This window comes from Haemaphysalis longicornis, unplaced genomic scaffold (genome assembly GCF_048455015.1).
Source record: "Haemaphysalis longicornis isolate Haplotype H1 unplaced genomic scaffold, Haemaphysalis longicornis Haplotype H1 scaffold_2, whole genome shotgun sequence".
Classification (NCBI taxonomy): domain Eukaryota; kingdom Metazoa; phylum Arthropoda; class Arachnida; order Ixodida; family Ixodidae; genus Haemaphysalis; species Haemaphysalis longicornis.
Window position 1 is genome coordinate 169,914,297 of NW_027526295.1, and position 23,683 is coordinate 169,937,979.

At 47.4% G+C, this 23,683-nt stretch overlaps 1 pseudogene across 1 annotated transcript in view; it reads left to right on the forward strand.

The window, feature by feature from the left end:
* LOC144169490 (neural cell adhesion molecule 2-like) overlaps positions 1-23,683 on the forward strand; it is a 250,270-nt pseudogene that overhangs the window by 126,911 nt on the left and 99,676 nt on the right. Inside the window, exons 2-3 of the transcript XR_013322458.1 lie at positions 13,177-13,456; positions 15,033-15,207. The product of XR_013322458.1 is annotated as a neural cell adhesion molecule 2-like (transcript). The remainder of the gene's footprint in view (positions 1-13,176; positions 13,457-15,032; positions 15,208-23,683) is intronic.

Below are 23,683 nucleotides of genomic sequence, written 5' to 3' on the forward strand. Positions count from 1 at the left end.
CTTCAGGGAAGCCAAGTTTCTCTGACGATGATGGTGACCATGGGTGAAGTGCAGAAAAATCAAAACGTTTCTTTGCGAAGCTTGGCGACAGCTTCGTTAGGCCTATTCCGCAGGTGCAGCAGAGGGAGGAGGGGAAGCAGGCGTGCGACGGCGCGACGTATGTAGCCTAACATCCTGTACTGAGGTAAACGTCAACAGCCGTTACCCGCAGTTTGACATACGATGAGAATGACGTTGCTCTGCATGCCGCAGGACGTAAGGCCTAGCATCGCGTTTTGTAATTTAGGACGGTAGGCCTAACGTCACATTTGGAGGTTTAACCCCTTGAGCCGGTGCCCACTCGCATAAGTACAGTCGTCCGTAGTCTTAGCTGGAGAAATGCGCTACCAACTTATCGTCTCCTCCTGCTTTTGTGTAAGTCAATTTAGTCACAGCTGCTGCATATCTTTCAAAATAAGGGTGCACATAATTCCTACACATTCGTTTCAACTGTTTTTCTTAGAAAGCTTTGAAATATTTCGTGTTCAAGTCAAAGCTGATGTTCCAGCAAAACCTGTGTACGGCTGTACTCACTGCACGCCAAGCAGCAGGTATCGATTCACGCCGTAGACTTCAAACACAGCACGTAAGGTTATGCGGAGTGCATACCCGAGAGTGGCTGCGGTTATTGATTGATTGATTTGATTGATTGTAGGGTTTAACGCGCCAACGCAACGCAGGCGATGAGGCGTGCCGTAGTGGAGGGCTCCGGATTAATTTTGACCACCTGGGGATCTTTAACGTGCGCCGAAATCTCGTACACACGGGCGTTTTTGCTTTTAGTCTCCATCAGAAAAGTGGCCGCCGCGGCCGGGAATCGAACTCGCGACCTCGTGCTCAGCAGCGCAACGCCTTAGCCACTGAGCCACCGCGGCGGGTGCGGTTATTTTAGGAATGCAGTGTCTATAGAGCGCAACGCAAATGCACACAGCAGATGAAGTGTCTAGAGTGCCGTATGACGGCATTCGAGCTCAGCGCTATAAAGCCATAGCTAGAGTGCCGCCCGACGAAATACAGATTTTTAAGACGGCGCTGACACAAGCCAGGGCTTGCCGTTGTGGTGTAGAGGTTCCGTATTAGCTTCCTGCTACTATGGGGGGGTGCTCCAGTCGGGCTCTTGCCTTTTTTATTTTAGTTTTTTTACATCTTTACTTTTAATTATGGTTCTCACGGCTTAGGGTTTTTGTTCGGTGTTTTAAAAGGTTTTTTTTCTGTTCGTTAGATTACGTTACGTTACGTCACGTCAATGGAGGGTAAAGTAGTCGCCGAGTCCAGACGCGGCATTTTGTCATCACGTCGCGTTAGTGGGGTGCTTATAGTACCGCTGGACGACACTCTTTGGCTGTTGTTTCTTTATTGCTACTCTAATTGTTTTCGGTATACTTGGTAAATATCGTGTGTAGATTTCCCGTGTGGACCACGCTGTTGACTTCCCTTTTAGGGGCGAAGCTCCTTAAGTCATGGGTCTGTCCATCCCTTGTGTCTCGTGGTACGTGACCACCGCATGCTTTCGGAGATGTCGCAAAGTGGGCCGCGTTGCACGCGCAAGAACCGGCTGCAACCGGCAGCGCAAACGCGGCACCGGGAGCGCGAGCTTGTCTGTGTTCGCCAACGAAGGCGCGAGCGCACGTACACTGCGAGGGGGAGATCACGCAAGAGATCACGCCACGAACGCAGGCAGTCGTTCTCGGAGATCGAACGAGACGCAAGGACCTTTGCTCGTTTCCTCTCGTCTTGTTCGGGCACAGGTTCGCCCTAAATAAAAGTTCTTTCTTTACCGTTGTGTCCCATCGTACGTGACAAGTTGTGGTGGAGGTGCGGGGTAGTCCTCGATGGCGCGGGGTCTTTCACCAGGTCTGGGCCTGGGAGCATTGACTCCGAAAATAAAAGTTGATTTGTACAATGTAAGCACACAGTCTTACGTCTTTCTTAATGATGTAATGGGCGAACTTTCACGGGAGAGTTACGGTTACCGATGATCTCCCACTCTCGAGCTTCGCCGCACTTATCGTCATTCATTCCGTGGATATGGCGTGATTTTTTTTTCTTGTTATTGTCTTCCCACTCAAAGTTATTTTGCGAACACACTTCGTCGTCATTAGGCCAGGTGATTTAATTTGGGGGGTGCATGAATTAAATGAGCAGTTTGAAAGATGGTAGTCTTTCTTTAGCTACTTGAACCCGAACATTTTGGTCTGTCTGTCTGTATGTATGTCAGCCTATCTGTCTGTCCCTTGATTCAGCGGCCCCGCCAAAAACTTTACACTATTTTTGAACGAGAAGTTTATATAGGCAAAACGTTTTCAAGTCACTAAATCGGGAAACACATTTCATACTTTAAGCATCGTTCAGCAGAAGAGAACATTAGTCATACTTGAGGCAAAACATCAATACATAGGCGGTATTTGCAGGTTTGTTTTTAAATTAAAATGCACTGGTGCTTGATTGTGAGGATATTCAATAAAAAATACGCGTTGAAAATAGGCCGCGTTGGAGTAGCATTTTCCCTCCGTGCGTGGAGGAAGTGCTTACTTCTGCAGGCAACTCAATAGAGTTGTTCTCTCTCGCTCTCTTGAAAATAATGAATTGCCCAAAAATACAAAAAGCGCCTGTGCTACTGGCTGGAGCTACTGGCTCTAGCGGCACCAATAAATACGTTCTGCAGGTTAAAACCGCAGAGATTCGTACAGCTTGACAAGGCGTACGTTAAATTGACAAATACGAAAAGAAAGAAACTTCTGTGTGCTTCTGCTGGCCCCATGAGCAACATTGTTGACGTGGCCTAGGGAACGTTGTACCCTCCGTGGCAGCTCTCTGCTACGTCTCCCGTTGGGCGTTTGGGTCAACTGCGGGGAACAACCCATTTGGAAGTTTTCCTCTTCTGCATCCTTACTCGCTTGACTAAGGACGCCAAAATTTGAGTCGAAGCTCATGAAAATAAATTATTACTAGTCATATCATAGATACCTCTTTTATCAAACTAAAGTAACCATCTCTCACGGCAGGTGCACTAACGCGAATGATTAATTACATTCTTCACATCCCCAAAGCTCCTCTCCGAGGTATCTCATTTCATTTTTCTACGTTGTGAATTAAATCCACCATCCGCACGTCTCGCCAAGTCTCCCCACTGAATTACAAAGAGGGGAACAGCGCAACGCAGACGAAACACAAGAAAAAGAAAGAGACAACCCAGAAAGAGGCAACCACAGCGCTCGTGATTGTCTCTTTCTTCTTGTTGTGCTTCGTCTGCGTTGCACTGTTCTCTTTGTAATCATGCACCAACTCGCCCAAGCCTTAACCCTTGCAAGTTTTATTTCTAGTACACAGGGCCCTTTTAAATGTTTTCCTGTGGATCCCGGTCTTCTCAGCGCGCGTGGTTGCCTTTTTCTTCTTCTTGTGTTTCGTCTGTGTTGCGCTGTTCCCCTCTTTGTAATCATGCACCAACTCGCCCAAGCCTTAACCCTTGCAAGTTTTATTTCTAGTACACAGGACCCTTTTAAATGTTTTCCTGTGGATCCCGGTCTTCTCAGTGTGCGTGGTTGCCTTTTTCTTATTCTTGTGTTTCGTCTGTGTTGCGCTGTTCCCCTCTTTGTAATCATGCACCGACTCGCCCAAGCCTTAACCCTAGGTCCCAACTCAGCCAGCAACTTCCCCCAAAGAGCTCAAACACTCGCTGCATAACTTCCCGGACACGTGGTTTACGCAAAATCGACTCCCACCAGGTAGTCCGCAGTGACGCGCCACATATATCGCACTTTTCCCAGGCAGCGACGCGCTACATGGGACGTACGAAAAATGAAAACAAAAGAAAGCAAGAGGGGGAGCACTAAACGAGGTCCACGCGCGCCTAAATGGCGCTCGCAGCAGTTGTGACAAACAGATCCCTTAATGGCTGCGCCTATTTTCGCCCGAGCGCCGCACGATGCGTGCCAGCGTCAAAACGTCACCAAACCACCGCGGCGCCTCTCCCCGCATGCCTCAGCCGTCAGCAGCCCTGGCTGTGCGGCAAAAAGCTAGTCGGAGAGTGAGAGAGAGAGAAGGAAGGAGCGAGGGGGCTACGAGATGAACATTGGCAGCGACCGGGCAATTTGGCAGAGGCTAGGGTGTCCCCAGCTCCGTTAGGCCGCAAGCGCCCGTTACGCCACAACCTGTCCCGGCGCTGGGCAGCGGTTCTTCGCGTAGCATAAATGTACGGCCAAAACATGCTTACGTCGTTTCTGACGGTGAAACTGCGCCCGACCAAACTGCGGCACTGTTGCGTTGCCTGCCTCGCGCGGGAACGGCTGCGCGTTTTCTGGCCGGGCCATAATTAGCATCGATACTGCTGCGTCGCCGTCATTTGTTGCTGGCTTTTCTCAGGCCGCTGCCTGCGATTGTACGCATCTGTGGGAACGCGGCCTGTCCCGATCGTTCGGGAAAAGGTGACGCTGCAGATTCCACAAGAGGACCACTCCGGGGAACCGAAGTCCAAGAATGTTTTCTCGTGGCTCGGTTCCGGCGATTCCCGGTTCTCGTCTCTACTCAATGCCCGCTAAGCCTTTTTCGCCGGCGCGGCAAACGCCAAATGTACAAACAGGTAGAGCGATGGCAGTTTTGTACTTGTGGGGGCGACTTTGCGTGTATGCTTGCGGTAGTTTCACTGCTTGCGGTGCGCACAGTTGACTCTCCTACCATATGCGCGGAGATGTTTAAACTTGCGCGATATTTCCTCACCAGCGACAGCTGCCGGCGCTGCCAGGAAATTACATTTAAGGGTTAAACCACCGCAGCATGGCGTGGCGTTCTGCGCATGCGCTGCGAGTTGCTTTTTTGTAAAAAGATAGCATGTACAGTTTAGGATTAGTGGCAGAATTTCGATGCGGCCTAATGAGCGAACTAAAAGTTCAACGTTCTTTCTAGGACAGAACATGCTGCCTGGCAATTCTTAGGGCTGCAACCGGGCTGAAACACTCAGCCACTTTTTCGCAAAGCCGGCATACTTTACGGCTATTCTTTTTGCGCGTTTTATTGCTCCGCAGTTGTCTTTTTTTTTTGTCAATGCCAAATATACCATCCGATTCACAATGGGGGGACGCTTGGTCCTGTGAGTTGTGTTAAGGATGGGCCGCAAACTTAACTAGGTTAATCTAAGCGAAACTTAGGCGAAGTCATTGAGCAAAACTTGTGTGGTATGGCAAGTAACATTTTTAGATATGTGGATGATTACCTTGCCTTTGTGAACTCTGCTGATTTACCCCGCATGGCCATAGATCTCTTGAAAGTGTTCCGAGAAAGAGGTTTCGGGTCGAAGTTTACTGTTGAGCTTCCACAACAGCAAGAGCTGCCGTTCCTTGACCTCCGTTTAAGATTTGAGGTAGGCTATGTCTGTTGGTTGTACTTGCCTCGCTCTGAGAAACCCCTCCTAAGTTATTACTCAGGTCATTATAAATTAGTGAAAAATGGAGTGTGTTTTTCTGTGTTGCGCTCAGCCTTAACCCACTCCTGCCACCATACAGTGAAGGAGAGCTTCGAAGGTCAGTTAAAGAGGCTAGAGGCGGCAGGATACCCTAGGGCAGCGCTCTGGAGTTGTGGGAACAAGTTGATCAGGCGTGTCAAGTCTCGCGGGGACCCTGATAAGGAAAGGAAAAAACCGGATAGAAGTAAATTGGCCGTGATTCCCTATGTGCACCGTACGTCGCATGGTTTGGAAGAACGTTGCCAGTCGGTATGGCGTCACGGTGGTTTTTTCCGCCCCACGTAAATTGGAGCGGTTGTGCGCTGCCGTACAAAGAAAGGCTTCGTTGGAAGAAAGGGCCCCAAGATCAGGGTGTGGCACAAACCATGAGCACAAGTATGTGGACTGCCAAACCAGCGTCGTGTACCGAGTCCCTCTCAGGTGCGGCGCATCATACATAGGGCAGACGGGTAGGTGAGCCAATGTTAGATTGCGAGAGCATGCGCTCTCCTTTAACAAACGTCCGCGACCGCCTTTGCCCTCACACTGCCACACGTGCGGCTGCGAACCAGTGTTTCACGAAACTGATATTCTTACCAAGCACCCGAAGCAGCTACACCGTGAAATAGTGGAAGCCTATCACATTAGCAAGAGGGGCGATAAGTGTATGAGCCACCCTTCAGTGGTGCTTACTGATAAAGAGGTTCAGTTCATGGATAACGACAAATAAGCCATGTTCCCGTTTGCACTTTTATCTGGTTTCTTTGGTTTTTGTATGCTCTTTGACAGGTGCGGCGTTGTTTGCCTTCAGTATAAATGTTTGTTGCGGGTTTTCAATAAATTTAGTTGAGAGTCAGCGCCTGTCCAGTGGTTAATCTTTCTGTCTGTCCCGTCCTTCGCGCTGTCATTAAGTATGGCTGGGTAAACAAGTCACTTCGAAGGTGGCCGGTGCGTATAGTTGGCAAGGATGGAAACCGCCGAAGTATCAGTACTCTGGTCAGCGGTATAAAACAAATCCCCCCAGATACTTTTAACTGCTTGCGTAAATGAATGCAAAATCATAGCAATGGCGCAAGGGCGCCACCGCACTCCTCTACTGCACAGTTTCCGCCGCAAGGGCCACGTGACGTTTGGGGCAATTTGTATTGACGCCGCCGGCGACGACGGCCAGTTTTTGCGTTTGATGAAAGGTACAAGACTTCCGCCTTATTGCGGTGGAGCAGTATCCCGCAGAAGTGGGAGTATATTATACATACGTTCCCGATTTCCACGAAGCCAAGGACACGATGAAGGTATCAGCCACGAGTCGTCACCTCAAGCTAAACTGATCACGTGACACATTTATGTTCTGAATCGCATCCTAAGTGCCGCACTTTCACCAACATGGGAATGAGATATCGCTGGAGAAGGATCGGGCAAGGCTTCTGGAATTTCAGCACCCCCGCTTCAATAATGCAAGAAGTATTGCTGGGGAAGAGGCAAATATTCCAACAAAGAGCGTTTATTAAAAGCAGTCCCAACGTTTCGGAGCCTACTCCGTTCCTTCGTCAGGCGTGACTGTGTTTGACCACAAGCAGCAGTTGCGTAAGGTGGCTTCGGTTGGTGTATTTGCCTTTTCCTCAAGGTAAACCCAACCAGACAAAGTTCTGTCAGAGATGTTCTAATTCAAAAAGTACCCGTCGCCGTGCTTCAGTAGCTAAGGCGTTGTGCGGCTGAGCACAAGGATTCGGTTCCCGGGTTCGATTCCCGACCGCGGCGGCCGCTTTTCTGATGGAGGTGAAAAGCAAAAACGGCCGCGTGTACGAGAATTCGGCGCACGTTAAAGATCCCCAGACGGTCAAAATTAATCCGGAGCCCTCCACTACGGCGCGCCTCACCGCCTGCGTTGCGTCGGCGCGTTAAAACCCTAAAATCAATCAACATTTAATAAGTAGTGGTGCGTGGCCGACTACGGCAGAAAACTGAAAAAAGAAGCTTACGCTACGTTTTTCCACTTCTCTGCTTAAATTCCTACTCATAATCTTGGTTAGAAGTTACGGCAAAAAAAAAAAAACAAGAAAAAAAAAACGGAAGTCTTTCCTAAAGTGCCCGCAACGGCTGGTCCAGTATGATCCTTACGCAAACAGCAAAAACGCCTTTCAAAAAAGGGAAAAACTACCATGAGGGTCTTTTTATTCTCTAATCGTGGTATGGTAGCTGCCTCTCTGCTTTTATTTTTAAAAAAGCACACATTCAAGCAGTCTGTGCAATGCGGGCAAGGTTTATTACGCTCAACTTTCTGCGCAATACCGGTGGATTAATTACCAGTCACGCTCAATGTTGTGTTCCAGGCTTCGGCAGCTCCAACCGCCTTGCGAATACACGTTCCGTGGAGTGTAAATCTCACGTCCCGTTGGGAAGCACGATTCCGCCTCAAAAGATCCGTATATCTCGACAGCGCTGGCTGCTAATTAAGGTCTCAGCCTAGTCTCGGGGCCATACCACCGCGAGCCGTTAATGGAGGGCAACGGGTGCTTTCAATATATCCAAGGAACCTTGGCGATGTTCGTCGTACAGGCCGATGGCGAAGTGCATCATTACTAGTCGGTCCCCTTCCACTTAAGCGCAAACAAGCGTGCTTAACGAGCTGTATAGCGGTACCAGAAGCGGAGCAATAAATTGAAAGACGATCTAACGAAATCCGCAAGTTGCATCGTCCGCCCTTATGTTTCAGTGCTTCGAATCTTTTCATTTGAATGAGTGGTGGGCGATTTATCCGCCAGTGAGAAGCTTACAAGGAAAAGAACAGAAAGACGGCTGTTGCACTAACTTAACACGCATGCGTTTGCCATGGTCATTTGATTAGATAGTCATTAAATTTGTTCTCGCTGAAGAACAGTGTCCGAGTATCATTATCGATGACCTTTACAACACCACGCAAGCTCGGGGCTCATGTACGACACCCACCATGAAAAGAAATGAAATAAAGCGGCACTGTAAAGGTGTGTTTCCTCCGTAGTACCCCCGACCTTTCCGACTCTTATTTTCACCGTAAGCTCAATCCGAACACCGGCTTGGCTTTATAAATTTATTATAACCTCATCGACCCATGGTCCAGCGTGTGGTGTGCTTGGTAAGTTCAGAAATGTTTCGTGGGCTTCCCAGTGCATGTCATCGAGCGCTCAGTTTTAACTAAAGAACTTCGCCGAAGAGGAGCCCCGCGTTCCTTCTTCGACGACAAACTAGTTAAAAAAGGACACTGGATCGCTAGGAGGGACATCTTACCCTGTCTCCCGAACTTCGTGAAGGCCACAAACTCATCTCACTCACTCACTCACTCACTCACTCACTCACTCACTCACTCACTCACTCACTCACTCACTCACTCACTCACTCACTCACTCACTCACTCACTCACTCACTCACTCACTCACTCACTCACTCACTCACTCACTCACTCGCTCACTCGCTCACTCGCTCACTCGCTCACTCGCTCACTCGCTCACTCACTCACTCCTATTTGTTACCCGCGTCAAGATAAGCGCTGTATGCGTACCCTTTTGCTTGAAGAGAATGGGTATTTTCTCGTGTCCCTGTCCAGTTCTTTTGTTATTTTGGTTGGTGGCGTTGTGATCAAAAACAGTGCAGGTTATGATTAGGTACCAAGCGTAAAAATGATCGCACCAGCTGGATAGTTATGTGGATGCTCTCAAAATTGTTACGTGGTGGCGGAACAGGTGAAAGGAAGCGTGGTTGAAAAATGATTCGATCTATTTACAAGAATAGAGGCCTGTGTACAAGCGACCATAACAGTCCCAGCCAGGTTGCCCTGTGCTCACACTGTCGCCGTCTCTCGTGGACTAAAATAACGCTACGCGAGACTGTGTACTCCTTTTGCTTGCCGTGAAAATTATCTTTTACCTAAAATACACAACAAAAGGAGTTTTCCTTTCTATTATTTGCGTGATCATCGTTCAAAAAAATAACGGTGACGCCAGTCCGGGAACGTTTTGTTGTGAAAACCGCTTGTCGAGGACAGTGCGTGAAGTTACTTGAACAATAATGAATAAAAATACTTACAATGGCGTGACCAACTGTTGTTGCAACGAAAGGGGGAACTATATCGTGTGTAGACGTAGTCATAATAAGCAGTACCAAATATCCACCTAGGAGGAATCGGTCTGGGAGCAATCAGGGCAAAATCAGTCAGTCAGCTGAGATTACCATCATAATGAAGTGACTTACTACCACAACTTACGTCGAGAAGTTTGGCGTATTGCAATTCCACAGCCGGGATCAGCTGAAATGACCATTATAATGGAGCGACTTAAGCCCACAACATACGACGAGAACGTCCATATCAAATCCGAGATCAGCGTTCCAACTATCTGCACCAGCCCTCACAGTGTATCTATGGAGTTTGAATTTAATCCCAAAATGTACAGATGAAGGTTCTTCTTACTGGCTACTTTTATCAATTTTAGATGCTTTAAATTTAACCTGATTTTAGATTTAACCTTTTCTACTCTCACCTTTGATACTTTTCGAATGTCGGTTCGGTACAAGTGCGCCTGAGCCATGCGCGCTTGTCGCGTCTACCCTGCATAAGTCGCACAAATATGCCGATCCGCGTATAATTGTAGTGTTCGTAGATTTGTAACAATTTAAATATTGGAAAGGACTAGTGTTCCTAGCAGACGTTTTACTTTTTATCCCTTAATGTGAGGGTGGATGAGGACTCCTCACTATTGTTTTGTTTCTTCTAGTTCCCTTTTTTAATTCTGGCGTGAATTTTTGGTGCCTATTTTGTAAGCATAGAATCAGTGTTAGTCAGCCCGAGAGAGGAATCTGCGTTTACCGAAAATGTTTTCTAAAGATACTGAAGACGTATATAGGTGATTAATTAAATTTTTTTCATGAACTATACCGTAGCTGAGACCGCACAACTTCCGGGAGAACATACTACGCTACTTCACAAAAAGAAGACACCAAGCTACAGAAAGACAAAATGCCGCCAGTTGAAATTTTTTAAAAAAACTAGAGATCAGCACTTTGACTGGTAAAAAAAAATGCACATGTACATTAAGAACGATTTTGTTATGTTAGCGCGCTCCTCACGCCTACGAAAACTGAGGTAGGAAAATGCATGCTCGAAATTTTTGTTCCGCTTCTAGATTATTGCTCGACACGCGGATGGCTAGCAAACCAAGACATGCTTTGGGCAAGGCTTGCCATTTTTGCTGCACATGCTACGAAAGGTCCAGCGACAAACGGAGGGGTGAGAAGTGTAGTAGGGCGTACTCTACAAGTTCTTTCAGTTGTGGGAGCTTTTAGGTCTCACGCTTGAGAAAAGACGACTCACATAAAAATTCACGTAAATATAATATTCGAACGACGCGTAACGAGACGAACTATCACCAATCCCGAGCTTTTCGGTAGAGAAAGCTTTCACAATTTACGCTTCATTTTGTATCGGTGCATCAAAAATTGACTGTGTATCTGCTTGCCACAGTGCAAATACCCTCGAAAAACGATAGTCCTCTGATGGAGCATGTAATTCCTACACCACGTAATTCCTTTTCCGCTCTGGCACTCTCCACCCCCGTCCTCTCGCTACTGTCAGGATGAATTGAATGGAGGTTTGTTCATTGCAATTAGAGTTTCCCGCCTTTGCACTGTTGGGGCGCCATCTGTTAGGGCAGCGCGCATCTTTTCTTTATCTGCTATTACTTTTTCTCGCTGGAACAGCAGGAGCCGGAGTTCTGTGTTTTTCTCTGTGCTTGCTTTGATCTTGCACGGGCTGAAATCTTTCTGCGCTGTTTTAAGGCGTCGTCTTTTGTTTTCGCTTGCTACCGTTAAATCCAACTGAAGCTGTATTCTTAACTAAAAAAACACAAGGGGACTATAGGGTAAGCACTTAAATATTTGGCCTGCCATTTTTTTCGGTTAATAAAGGGGGCATGTATAACCAATTAGTACGGCAGTTTTAGAAGTTCCGAACTTTTCTGCCTATATAAGACAGACAGACAGACAGACAGACAGACAGACAGACAGACAGACAGACAGACAGACAGACAGACAGACAAACGGACCAAAGTTTTCGCGTTTGAGTTGCCCTAGAAATTCTGTCTTCAAAACCGGAACCCAACGCGTCATACCAGTTGATTTTGTTGTGCCTTTAAAGCGTGCTCTGCCTCCAGTACAGCGCTCGAAAGGAGAAGACCACTTGACGACAATATTCCGGCCTGATGAGATTTTTTGGCGATGGCGCATCGAAGGTATGTTTCGGTTAAGTTCTTGTAATATTTATAGAAGGAGAAGAAGGGGATCATTAACCGTCTACCTTTCGCCGGAAAGCTGGTTATTAGCTGTTTTGCTTTGTGCCTGAAGCAACTGGACCCTCCCGAAAACTGCCAACGCGATATCCTGACATTCTCTTCTATGTTTCTTTCGACCCGATTTCAAAGCCAGTAGCTACTATGGTGATTGAAGAAAAAAAGCTTTTGAAATAAGAGTCGCTGAAGGTGAGGAAGGGGGCATTCTGGCAGGGCTCCTCAGTGAACGCGCGTTCCGTGTGGCAGACGTACCCTGCCACCCATCGCTGGTATCGTTGTCATTGCTGTCCTCAATGAAAGTATTAAAAGTGGTAGAGAATTTTGGGAGACTCTGAGCTGATAAATTATGTTCTGTCTCAGTAGGGGGAGAGGGGGGAAGAGAGGGAGAGGAGGGTTGTCTTGGTTCAGTGCCCTGAATTCGCGCTGGATGCAATACAAATTTTGACGCGTTTCACTCAACTCTGTACATCTCTGCTTATCACGCCGTGATTGTCGTCATTACATTACAGAAAACCTGTTTTCACGCAATACACGAATGCCCCCAATGCCCCCACTGGTCTGTGTACAGTTTGTGTGTGTTTCTCCTCGTGTGTACGTGTGCGAGTCATGACAGGAAGCTTTTAAGTGCGAATGCACTTCTTAAGCGAGCCTGAATCGTCCGCCGCCGTAGTCCGCATAGCAACAGCTGCGGGTGCGCGCGCTCCTCGTCTTCCTTAGCAACGGGGGGAGATGGGCGCGCGCTGCCTGGCCGCTGACATGACACATACCCATGTGGGGGATTGGCCAGGAATCGGGCGTGAGAAGGGCTAATGCACCCGCTTAAAGGAGTACTGACACGAAATTTCAAAGCTGAGATCCGCTCTAGCAATCAAGTACAACGACAACACAAATAGGTGTCTGTGAATAAATGCATCTTTCTTTCTTTGTAGTTGTGTGTGTGTGTGTGATCTCTCTTTCGCGAACATTACCGAACCGCGCAAATTCAACTCGTGCATTCGCACTTTCACATTCTTCCCCTCGGGGAAATGCGGGGAATTTTTTTTACTGCTAAATATTGAAACTACAATTTAAGCGAGGAATATGCGGAACAGACAGAGGAGCGTGCTGCGCATAATATTCTCGTATGTTAGGGCTGCGTTTGTATGCTTATTTTTGCTACTTCCAGCAAACGCTTCGATGGGTGTATAAGTATATTGCACCTGTGCTACACGGCCGTTTAAAAAGACTTCCGGAGGCCGTCGAACTTATCGTCTACCCCATTGAAAATACATTGGACGCACTGCAAGTGAGCGCTGAACTGTCAACTGAAAGTTGTCGTGTAGGATAGACATGAAACGGTACCGTTCTCCAGTTGAATGCCTACCTTCCACTCTGCCCTCAACGCAGTGGGCCCGAGCCGCGCAATCGTGGTGAACCAGGGCCAGCAGACGGAACTGCCATGCGAGACGCGTAGCCCGGCCTTCAACAGCACGCAGCACGCCCTGCGCGTCGAGTGGTTCCACCTGGGCCTGCACCGGAGGGCGTCGCAGGTGCACGGATCGCCATTGTCGTCACCGGGCGCGGTCTCCGGTAGCGCCTCGAGCCAGCCTATCTACACGGTGGACTTCGGAGCCCCCAAGGACGCCGCGGGAAAGCTGAGCCCGGAACCAGGGCCAACTTGTTACAAGTGAGCCCCTTGTCCTCTTGCAGGTGCACGAGTAGCTTTTCCTTGGCGGCTTATCGGGGCCGTATTCTTGCCTGGCTCGTTGAAAATGTTTTTTTCCAGGGCTTCTTTGATCAGGAACTTCGCAGACGGCCGGAAAGTCATTTTCCCCTCTTAGTTAGAAGGGAAAAGAAAGCCAATAATTGGATAAACCAATTGGGAAAAGCACCGAGACGTACCTAGTTATTTCGTGTGGATGGTCTTCCCGGGAGTGGTTTTTACAGGGAACTGAAATACTAGAGTGAAGATCTGATAAAGGGAAATGCAGGGAGCGGGGGTGATTGAAAGAAATCGGAAAGGAGATGGGAAATCACTAAATTGCGACGGCATTTATGGCAATGGCTTCATTTGCACAGCAGTCGTCCAGGAATCGGGTAGATTTCGATTCTTCGACCTTTTCCTACGAACCATCGCTCTCACTGGTGCGATAACCTGATTGAGTACTCCGCTCACCGAAATCGGTGCGCTACTTACCATCTCTAGAGCTACTTCGAGTTTTATACTTCACAAATGAAAACTTCGTCTTAAAACTGAACAATCGCGTTCCACACTTCGACAGCCCGGCTTGAGTCTCCGGCCCCGTTCCCGTTATTTGGTCGCAAACTTTAAATTTCGGCCAACTGTGACACAAATCAGTAGTCAATCTACGTGGGACGCTTCTTTCTTTCGCTTTTTTTTTTGTTCGAGGGGATTCTTCGGTTACACTAATACGTCGCTCTATACGCAGCCTTGCTAATGGTTTCTTCTCTAGCGTTTCGTTGGCGATGCCAGCACAAGCAGTTCTACGATTATTGGGTGACACACCCACACGCATACGCGCGCATACATGTATGTATGTATGTATGCATGCATGCAGGTATGCATGTATGTATGTAGGTATGTATGTATGTGTGTGTATGTATGTATGTATGTATGTATGTATGTATGTATGTATGTATGTATGTATGTATGTATGTATGTGTGTGTATGTATGTATGTGTGTATGTATGTATGTGTGTATGTATGTATGTGTGTAAGTATGTATGTGTGCATGTATGTATGTGTGTATGTATGTATGTGTGTAAGTATGTGTGTGTATGTATGTATGCATGTATGTATGTATGTATGTATGTATGTATGTATGTATGTATGTATGTATGTATGTATGTATGTATGTATGCATGTGTGTATGTATGTATGTGTGTGTAAGTATGTGTGTATGTATGCATGTATGCATGTATGTAGGCGTGTATGTATGTATATGTATGTGTGTAAGTATGTGTGTATGTGTGTATGTATGTATGTATGTATGTATGTATGTATGTATGTATGTATGTATGTATGTATGTATGTATGTATGTATGTATGTAATTTCTTCACGGAACAGAACTCACCATTTCTTCTTTAAAGTCATCGACCACGCTTTGTTATCACCTACGATATACCGCATGCATGTGTGTGCAGTCGATACCACGTCGACTAGCCTATTTTAATATTAAGGGTGAGTTAGAAGCAATGGGCGTACACGTGCTGGGGCTCGACAACAACCCGACCCTTGCAGGTGGTCCGCTGGGCGCGTCCCGAGTGGCAGGGCAGGGCCTACTTCCACATGGTGGGCTACCCGTTCTCGCTGAAGGTGACGGGACTGCGGTACGAGGACACCGGCGAGTACGTCTGTGTCGTCACTTTCCGGGACGGCACCGGCCGCAACGCCAGCGTGCGCCTACAGGTCGTCGGTGAGTACATGGAAGAGAGTGGTAATCGTTGCACTCTTATACAAGGCTTTTTTTTTCCTGTTTCAATGCTTTTTACCTCACCTTTGAGCCACACTTCGGAATGTATCTTCGGAGGGAACTGGTCCCAATTTATTGCCTTAGCGGCAAGCCGTTACGAGCAGAGTACACGAGCAGTGCATTCTTATGGTTCTATACAGGATACACGCGTCGTTTTGTCAAATTTTCACTGAATTCGTTATAGGCTGATATCAGATGCGATTTCTGCGCTCTCCTGGAGCTACCGGAGCCCTCTGAACAAACCTGGGCCCAAATATCGTGTGGCTGATTTCGCGCGTTTATGGGTTTGGCTATCAGCAGTTATCGCAGGCAGTTTCGAGCGCCGAAGCTTCGAATATTAGTTACCCTAATTCTCCTCACCTTTATCTAGCCCTATCGGAATATACACGAAACAACGGATGCATAGATCTGGAGCACAATATGTGTAATAGTTCGGCAAGCCGCTTCTAGATATGTAAGTCTTAACAAGAACGTTGAGTAAGGACAGACTTGGGCGCACTTGCTGTGTTTGAGACGTGGTGAAGGTTTAAAAGTTAATATATCAGATGGTAAATTAATTTAGATGTAATAAGTGCAGCTAAAGCATTTCACTACTACGCGCGAGCTAGCACGTTCAAATCCTGGCAGCTGCAACTTTATTTGCAAAGGACGTAAAAAATAAGTGTCCCTGCGTATCAAATTTGTGTGTGCGCTTAAATTGTTCCTAAATGGCTAAAAGCTACCCGCAGGGCCCACACAATGAAATTCCCTAAATACGAAGCTTTTAGTAGGCGTGTTAATCCTAGTAAGAAATGGAACATACTTGCACGGAGGCTATATATATATATATATGTATACACTTTTTCCAACATCGTACCTAAACCTTTTCAGTATCTTGGTAACTTAGCTTGTAGAGCCAGAATCTGATATGTGACATTGCCGTCTAAAGTAGATGAATAATGGCCAATTAAACAAATCCTATTTTTATTTTGTCTTTTGAACGCCATTAGAATTTAAAATGGTCTTATTATATCTGCAAAATACATGTAGGAAGCGCGTCCAGCTCTTGGCCGTTGTACTTGTTATCCAACTTTGACATGGACGGTAAACCTAGTGAGGATAACACCCGCTCTACCTTCCAAAAAAAATGGATTTGACATTTTTGAAGTGTCAAACTCGCAAAAGTAAACGACATTTTTTTACGCCGCACTCGAGACGCCAGGATTTTGTTTTCTTCAATCCCCGAATCTGCACTTCTTATTAGTCGCTGACGCTCAAACCCTAAGAAAGTCTTAGCGCTCCTAGGCTCCGAGATCCGTCGCCCGCACTTCTAGCGTTCCTCACGCACGCCCTCCGATTATTTGTATTTATTTATCTTCAGCTGGACCGACTCGTTCCTTTTGCGATACACTTCTATCTCGCTAGACGCAACTAGGTTGAAACCAAATTTCTAAGCGCCTTTCGTTCGCCGATTTCTCAGCGTCATCCAATTCTCGGCGCCCCGGTTTATCCTCCACTCGATCCCGCCCCTCCCTCTTACCTTTTCCACCTCTGGTCACAACTTGAAAATCCGCTCTCCACATCTTCCTTCTCCTTCTCCTTGAGCTCCTTCAACCCGCGCGCTCGCGTCCGCGGCACCCGGGAGACGTGAGAGTTCGTTTCAGCTCGGGCGTGGAAGACGAATGGGTCACTTTGAGGCAGCAGCAACGGCGAAGCCGCGCAAAGAACGTTCGCTCGCCGCCTTCAAAGGCCGAGCCATCCACGTAAAAAAGGGGAGGAGGGGCGCAAAGGAAGAACTTCCCGCCAAGGCTTGCCCCACCGGAGCCTTTGAACCCTTACTCTTTCTCCGTCTTCTCAAGCAGGTTTCGCCCAAAAAGGGCCAACGGTATGGAGCAAGGGGCACCATTCTCCTCCAGCCTACGCCTCCTTTAACCCTCCTCTCTTCCCGAAATTCTTTTCCCGTTGCTTATGTCGTGTCTCACTTTATCTTCTCCTCATTTCCCGTGTTCCTTCCTTCGGGAGGAGTGGTTGAAGATGACCAGTTTTTTTTCCTCGTGGCGTTGGCACCGGCGCATTCATCAACCCATCCGAGCTTAAATTGAGTCCGCCCCCCTGTACCTTCGCCTCACATTCGTGCGAGAGTGGGGGCCGAAGCGCACTGTCCGTGCATGCACGCGAGCTTCTACGTGTGAGTGAGCTAGGCTGTCGCTACGGCGGAGCAAGAAGGATTCTTCAAATGGGCATCGATAACAAGCGGGGCATAGATCAACCTGTAATCAACGAGGTCTTTGATGGGTGCTCTGTGAGCCGTATTAGGGCCCTGCTTGACAGGTTCAGCCAACCGGGTCGTTGTTGGCCGAGGTTCGTCTCAAAAGACCCCGCTTGCCTTTCTTTCTATTTCTTTTCCCCTTTTTTGCGTTCTGGCTTCGAGAACGTAACTGCATTCACGGCTGTAGTGAGTGTAAAATTCGATAGGCGTGCCACAAATGCCATACTTCCGTTAAATTCCCGCTGTGGCAATTGCTTTACAAGCTGTAGACATTCTTGTTTCGTGATTTTTGTCCTTTTCTGGCGGTAGGCCCGAAATTAATCGCTGGAGCGCATGTCTAGCGCCATATTTACTCTTTTTCTCGACTTCAATTACTCCTGTCACCTAGGCGGAGAGCGCTTGGAAAGGAGTGTATCCCAAGCTGCCATTAAAAAGCATATCACTTAAGTAACAAAAATGAGCACGCGGGATTTTAGGGCAGGAGGCAGGAACAGCTCTCCTGTCGGCATGTACTCTGCAGTTTTGTACTATTTTGTGACAAAGGGCACTGATAAAATTAACGCGTACAACGCACATCCTATGGGCGACGGGGCGATAACGTCGGGCTGTGCTGCGTGGTCTCTGCAGACACCCCGTTTCCTCGATTGGAAGGCCCTTGCCCTTTTTTGTATGCGATGATGTTTAAAGTGACAGGTGTGCTAAGTTTGGAAGTACTTCAACCTGAAACAAGAATTTTTTTTTCATTATTTCGTTTTACGAATTTGGAACCCTATGTATGATAGCGTGGCTGGAATTGAGCAAATGCGGCGTGAAATCTTGGTGTTGGTGTGGTTACAACATGGGCCACAGAATTATCGATTTTGGTTAAACAATAAATTGCCAAAGAGAACCGCAGAGACAGCGCGAACGCGAAAGGGGAAGGGGGTTTTGCTGCCGCCCCTATTGTCTTCTACTGAGGTACACCACCCCTCGACCCTGTGAAGTGGAGTAAATGCTAGAACTACAAAACAAGCAGTGCATACCATCCGCCGTTCTCGCTCCACTTCAGGATATCGGCATTTCATTAGGCCCCAACCAAGAGGTCAGTCTGAATTCACCTTCGCCTAGAGGACATTCCACGGAGGAACTTGGAACCCACGCACACAAGCGGCTTCGCTTCTAGGCCCACAAACGTTATATTATTGTAATTATTAGGAAATAATTAAGGCGGAGGCGTTAGATGCTTCACCATACGCGAAAAGTGCCCGTACCCCCATGGTCGCCGGCGACAACACGATTTGTATCAAAATGGCTGTCGCTGTAACGGGAAAAACCAATGATTCAAAACACATTGAGGCAGGGCAGGAATGGAACCCAGGTTACCAGAGCAGCAGAGAAGTGCGCTATACACGGCGCTCGTCCCGCATTATTCCAGGATGGAACATGAGTTGGCGTGATGCGGGCCCCATGACTGGTGAACGAGAAGGCACGGTCAAGCGGTAGAAAGCTCTGGCTGCGCGGAAATGACGCGTGAATTGCGACCAGACGTCCTGTCGTAGTGATTTGCGTGGATAGACGACGAAATAAAGCGAAGAAGGAGACGCAAACACGATGCAGCAGTAAAGAAGTCATTGATGATCGCTGGATTTTGCCATAAATCACGTGAACCCGAGAAATCTTTAAAATTTTCTAGTGGTAGAAACATGTACTTCACCGAAGGATAACAATTATATCGTGGAGGGAAGAAATCAGTGAGGATGGTGGTCGTATCTGCATTACCTGGGCGGTCTCAGTGATCTCCGCAACGGTTCAATGCGAAGTCACAGTACTATAGAGGTCCGTAACAACCAATGGAAACGACTCCCCTTCCTCGAGACTGGTGATGTGCTGTAGAAGAGGACGCCTCTTTTTTTCAAGCACCGGCACTCCTACAGCATCATGTGTTGAATTATGGTATTCGCCAGTGAAAAGGCAGCAGAGGCCCGCCGTGGTGGCTCAGTGGCTAAGGCTTTGTGCTGCTGAGCCCTAGGACGCGGGTTCGATTCCGCGGCGGCCGCTTTTCTGGTGGAGACGAAAAGCAAAAATGCCCGTGTGTTGGAGATTTCGGCGCACGTTAAAGATCCCCAGGCGATCAAAATTAATCTGAAGCCCTGCACTACGGCGCGCCTCACCGCCTGAGTTGCGTCGGCGCGTTAAAGCCCTGAAATCAATCGACATTTAAGAAGGATTGGTGCGTTACCGACTGTGGCAGGAAACTGAAAAAAAAACTTACGCCACTTTTTTTCACTCCTCTGCTTAAATTCCTACTCACAATCTTGGTTAGAAGTTACGGCAAAAAAAAAACAAGAAATAAACGGAAGTCTTTTTAAAAGTGTCATCATCTTCGGTACTGGCCTAGGAAGAAATGCAGCACTTTACGTGATTCTATAGAAAAACTTAATACAGGGTTAGGAGGGTTGGCGAGTTGAAGTATGGCTAACTCTAATTAAACTCTGATGCCAAATCAAACTTTCTTTGATATGGAAAGTACGTGCTCATAAAATGTAAGGGAGAATCGCCCATCCCCCCCCCTTCCCCAGACAACAAAACTACTGTGGCAAAGTTTGCCTTGTCACCTGAAAACTAAAGGGAGTGGATGGCTAAAATTTCTCTTGAGGCAGCAGAAAAGCAATAAGCAAGTTTTAGGCAGACACGTTAAGATAATTTCCTAAGGAGACACAATCGTTGGAATCAAAAAAGGTGAGACTGGAGCAGTTGGATCAAGGCACAGCTATGTTGATGGCAGTTAAAGACGGTGGTGCCGTCTACAAGCAGTATGCATTGAGGAAGTTAAACGGAGAGGAAGATAATTTGTGAAAATTAAAAAGAGCAATGTGCCCAACATCGACCCTTGTGGAACTCCTCTATTAAATGTGACAGTGTATAATGTTGTTGCAGAAATTAAAACGGTCTGTTGCCTGATTAGTAGACGGCTTCGTATCGAAGGTTTGGCAGGACCTGTTATCCGATGATGCTCAAGCTAAATGAAAAGAACGTCATGTCAATGAAAAGAATGTTTGAATGAAATGCTAAATGAAAAGAACGTCACCGCGGTCAATGACGATTTAATTTTGTCAGTTAGGCACACAGTCATCATGTTAGTAGATAAGACACATTGAAAACAAAACTGAGAAAGGGGGAGCAGGCGGATTTTTTTAAGATGGCGGAAAGACTGGCCTGAATAAGATTTTTAAACCTTATCTGAGTAGAGAAGAATAGATATGGGGCGCTAATAATCCATAAACCCCGCGAGACCTTTTTTGAGTACAGGAATAATGTTCGCTACTTCCAATGCCTCCAGAAATATTAGGTATTTAAAAATTAAACGCATATTTAGCTGTACAACCACCTTCAGCCGTAAAAAAATAAACACGCAAAACACGCAAAACATAAAACGTGGCGGTAAACAATGAACATGTGGGAAAGACGCGTCAACACATATATGCAGGCTCTTGCACGTAACGAACAGCTGCGACAATGATAAACGAAACTATCTGCAGATCATTTGAACGCTTGAACGGCTGGAACTGTCCGCCTTCCCGCCGTGTTGCGACGTGAAGTCGTAACGCTCTTTTCGCCGTAGTGAGACTCTCCGCCGTTTTGCGACAAGACGTAATGCACCTCAGCCGTAATGCACTCTTCGCCGTAATGCGACTGTCCGCCGTAGTGAGATAGAACCTAAAATTACAGGCAACTACGCTGCATCGTTCAAGAAAAAATGAAGGAAGCTCGCACTTACGGGTATGACTTGCAGGTAGCGAAGCTGTACGCAACCGTCACAACCAAGATGAGTGTGATTGCAGCCGATTTGCTTCTTCTTCCCAGCCGCAACGACCTTTACTCCATCATTGTTGCTTTCCGTAGGAGCTTTCCTCATTTTCTTTTTTTTTTTTTTGAGTGATAATCACAGGACATTGCCTTGGACAGCCGTACGATATTACCTTTCTTTCGAGTTCCGAGCAGGCGTTGCCGCGATTAAGGCGAACGCTGGACATTTTTTTTTTTTTGACAATCTTGGCTAATCTTGGCCAGTTATCCAAGTGGGTATACTTGGCTTGCAAACGTGCGCTGATTACGCTGGTCGGTCGCCGCCGCGAGGCACGCACACACGAGCGCTCGACATATTCTAGGTTTTTTAAATGCAGAGCATTCCAGTAACTCACGATGTCACCCGCGTTGACGTCCGTAGTCCGCACCGCACCCCTCCCTACTATATGAAAAAGAAAATACTATCCGGCGCCAGGTTTCGATCCCTTGACCCCGCGGGCGGAACGCAATGTACACGCTGCTCTACCCACTGCGCCACAAAGCCGACACGGAATGGGACGTTACGAACGCGCCTTATATCGTTGACTCATTCAAATTACTGCTGACGAGCGCTCTCTCGTCTGCAGTTGCCACAAGTGCAACAACATTAACGTAACGCAAACTACTTAACATCGTGCGCCCCCGGAAATGCTCTGCATTTGATCGTGCCCCTCGCTAGGGGGATGTTTTAACTGCCTGGCGGCCGCCGCAATCCTGGAAAATCTCCTTGAGTGGGTATGCTTGGCTTGAGAAACGTACGGAGGGGAGACTTGGCGGTCGTTGCAAGACACGCGCACGCGACCGCTAGGCACTTTCTTGGTTTTGTAAATTGCCTGGCCGTGTTCCTGGTGACTTGGCACGTACCCACGTGGGGATTGGCCAGGAATCGGGCGTGAGAAGGGCTAACGCGCCCACTTAAAACGTAAATGGCCGGGCGGGCACAGCTAAGCCCGTGCTCACGTGAGTGCACTCGGTAATTCCTTGGTATTTTTAACTGCGGACACCAAAAATTACGATGTGCTAAAGAGCTTCGCTCTTAAAAAACAAGGAAAGCTTACCGTTTAGGAAAACAACAATTCTAAATAATTTTCACTTTTTATTTTGAATATTCAGGCGCTATTTCTACCTGAATGAACGTTAGCAGAAGCTAGAAAAAAGTTTCAACTGATAATTCACAGTTTAGTCATATAACGCCGTATATGAACGTGACAACGATCGCAGAACACAATTTCACGTCTCTGACAATGGGGCAAACACTCTTAATCGTACGTATTCCACGCCCCCAGAGTTTTGCAGTCTGCCGTAGACAACAACCTTTCTGTGTCGTGACATAAATTTTCTGAATATAAATTGCTCTAAAAAGAATTTCGCCCGGTCTACTTTGTCAGCAGTTTTACTTGTGGAAGAATTCGTTCTAACACAAGACGTCCGAGCTTACATTTCCGGCGCCTAAAGGGAGCTGGCAATAGAGCGCTCTTTTTTTTATATTTTGCGTGATTGAGACTCCCTAGCTGTACTCCGTCTTTTGGACAGGAAGAACTGCCAAATTGTGGGGACGACTTATATAAAGCTGCGCCCCTGAATTTTGGGCTTCAACATATAAGGGGCGCCTACACGGCGACCAGGAAATGAAAAAAAAGAAAAGCAATTTTCTTACTAGTAACCTCTCTCTACTAGACTAAGCCTAGTCGAACTAAGTTTTGCACCTTTTGCGGTCCAATATATTCTTTAAGTTGCTCCTGTTGCTAGAGGAGATGAAGAAAACGCCCTGGCAAGGAACATGGAAAGCGGACAGCGTAGAAGTCGAACTGGACGCAGCGAAAACAGGCTCGCCGAATTGAGTGTCCACGCCTGGTTGATCGATCAAGTAACACCCCATTTGAACCGCAAACACGTCAGGGCCAGCTCAATCTATACATCTATCTATCCATCGGTCTGGCGTATCACCCAATTCTTCTTCTCACTGCGTCCTCCTTAGACCTAGAACACCAGCTTCGCCCGTTATAGAGACGCACCGCCCTCAAGTATATACGTACCACTATACGCTCTTCGCGCACTGGTTCGCGCTTTATTTCTTTTTCATGGGGTATATATATATATATATGCCCGTGGAGACTGGTGCGCCGGTGTTATTTTGCTCCGCGCTCGAATCTGCTCTCCGGTTCTTCGGACTGGTTCTCTTTCCTTTCGTTCCCTAGGATTTTCTGTATTGGGCGACGGCGAGGGAGGGGAAGTGAAGGTCCGGCAATAGACTCCGCGTACGGCCTTAAATAAAACAAGGCAAAGCCTCCCCTGCTCGAGTATCGGATCGGGAGGCAGCCGGAGTGGTCAGTGGCCCACCTCTTT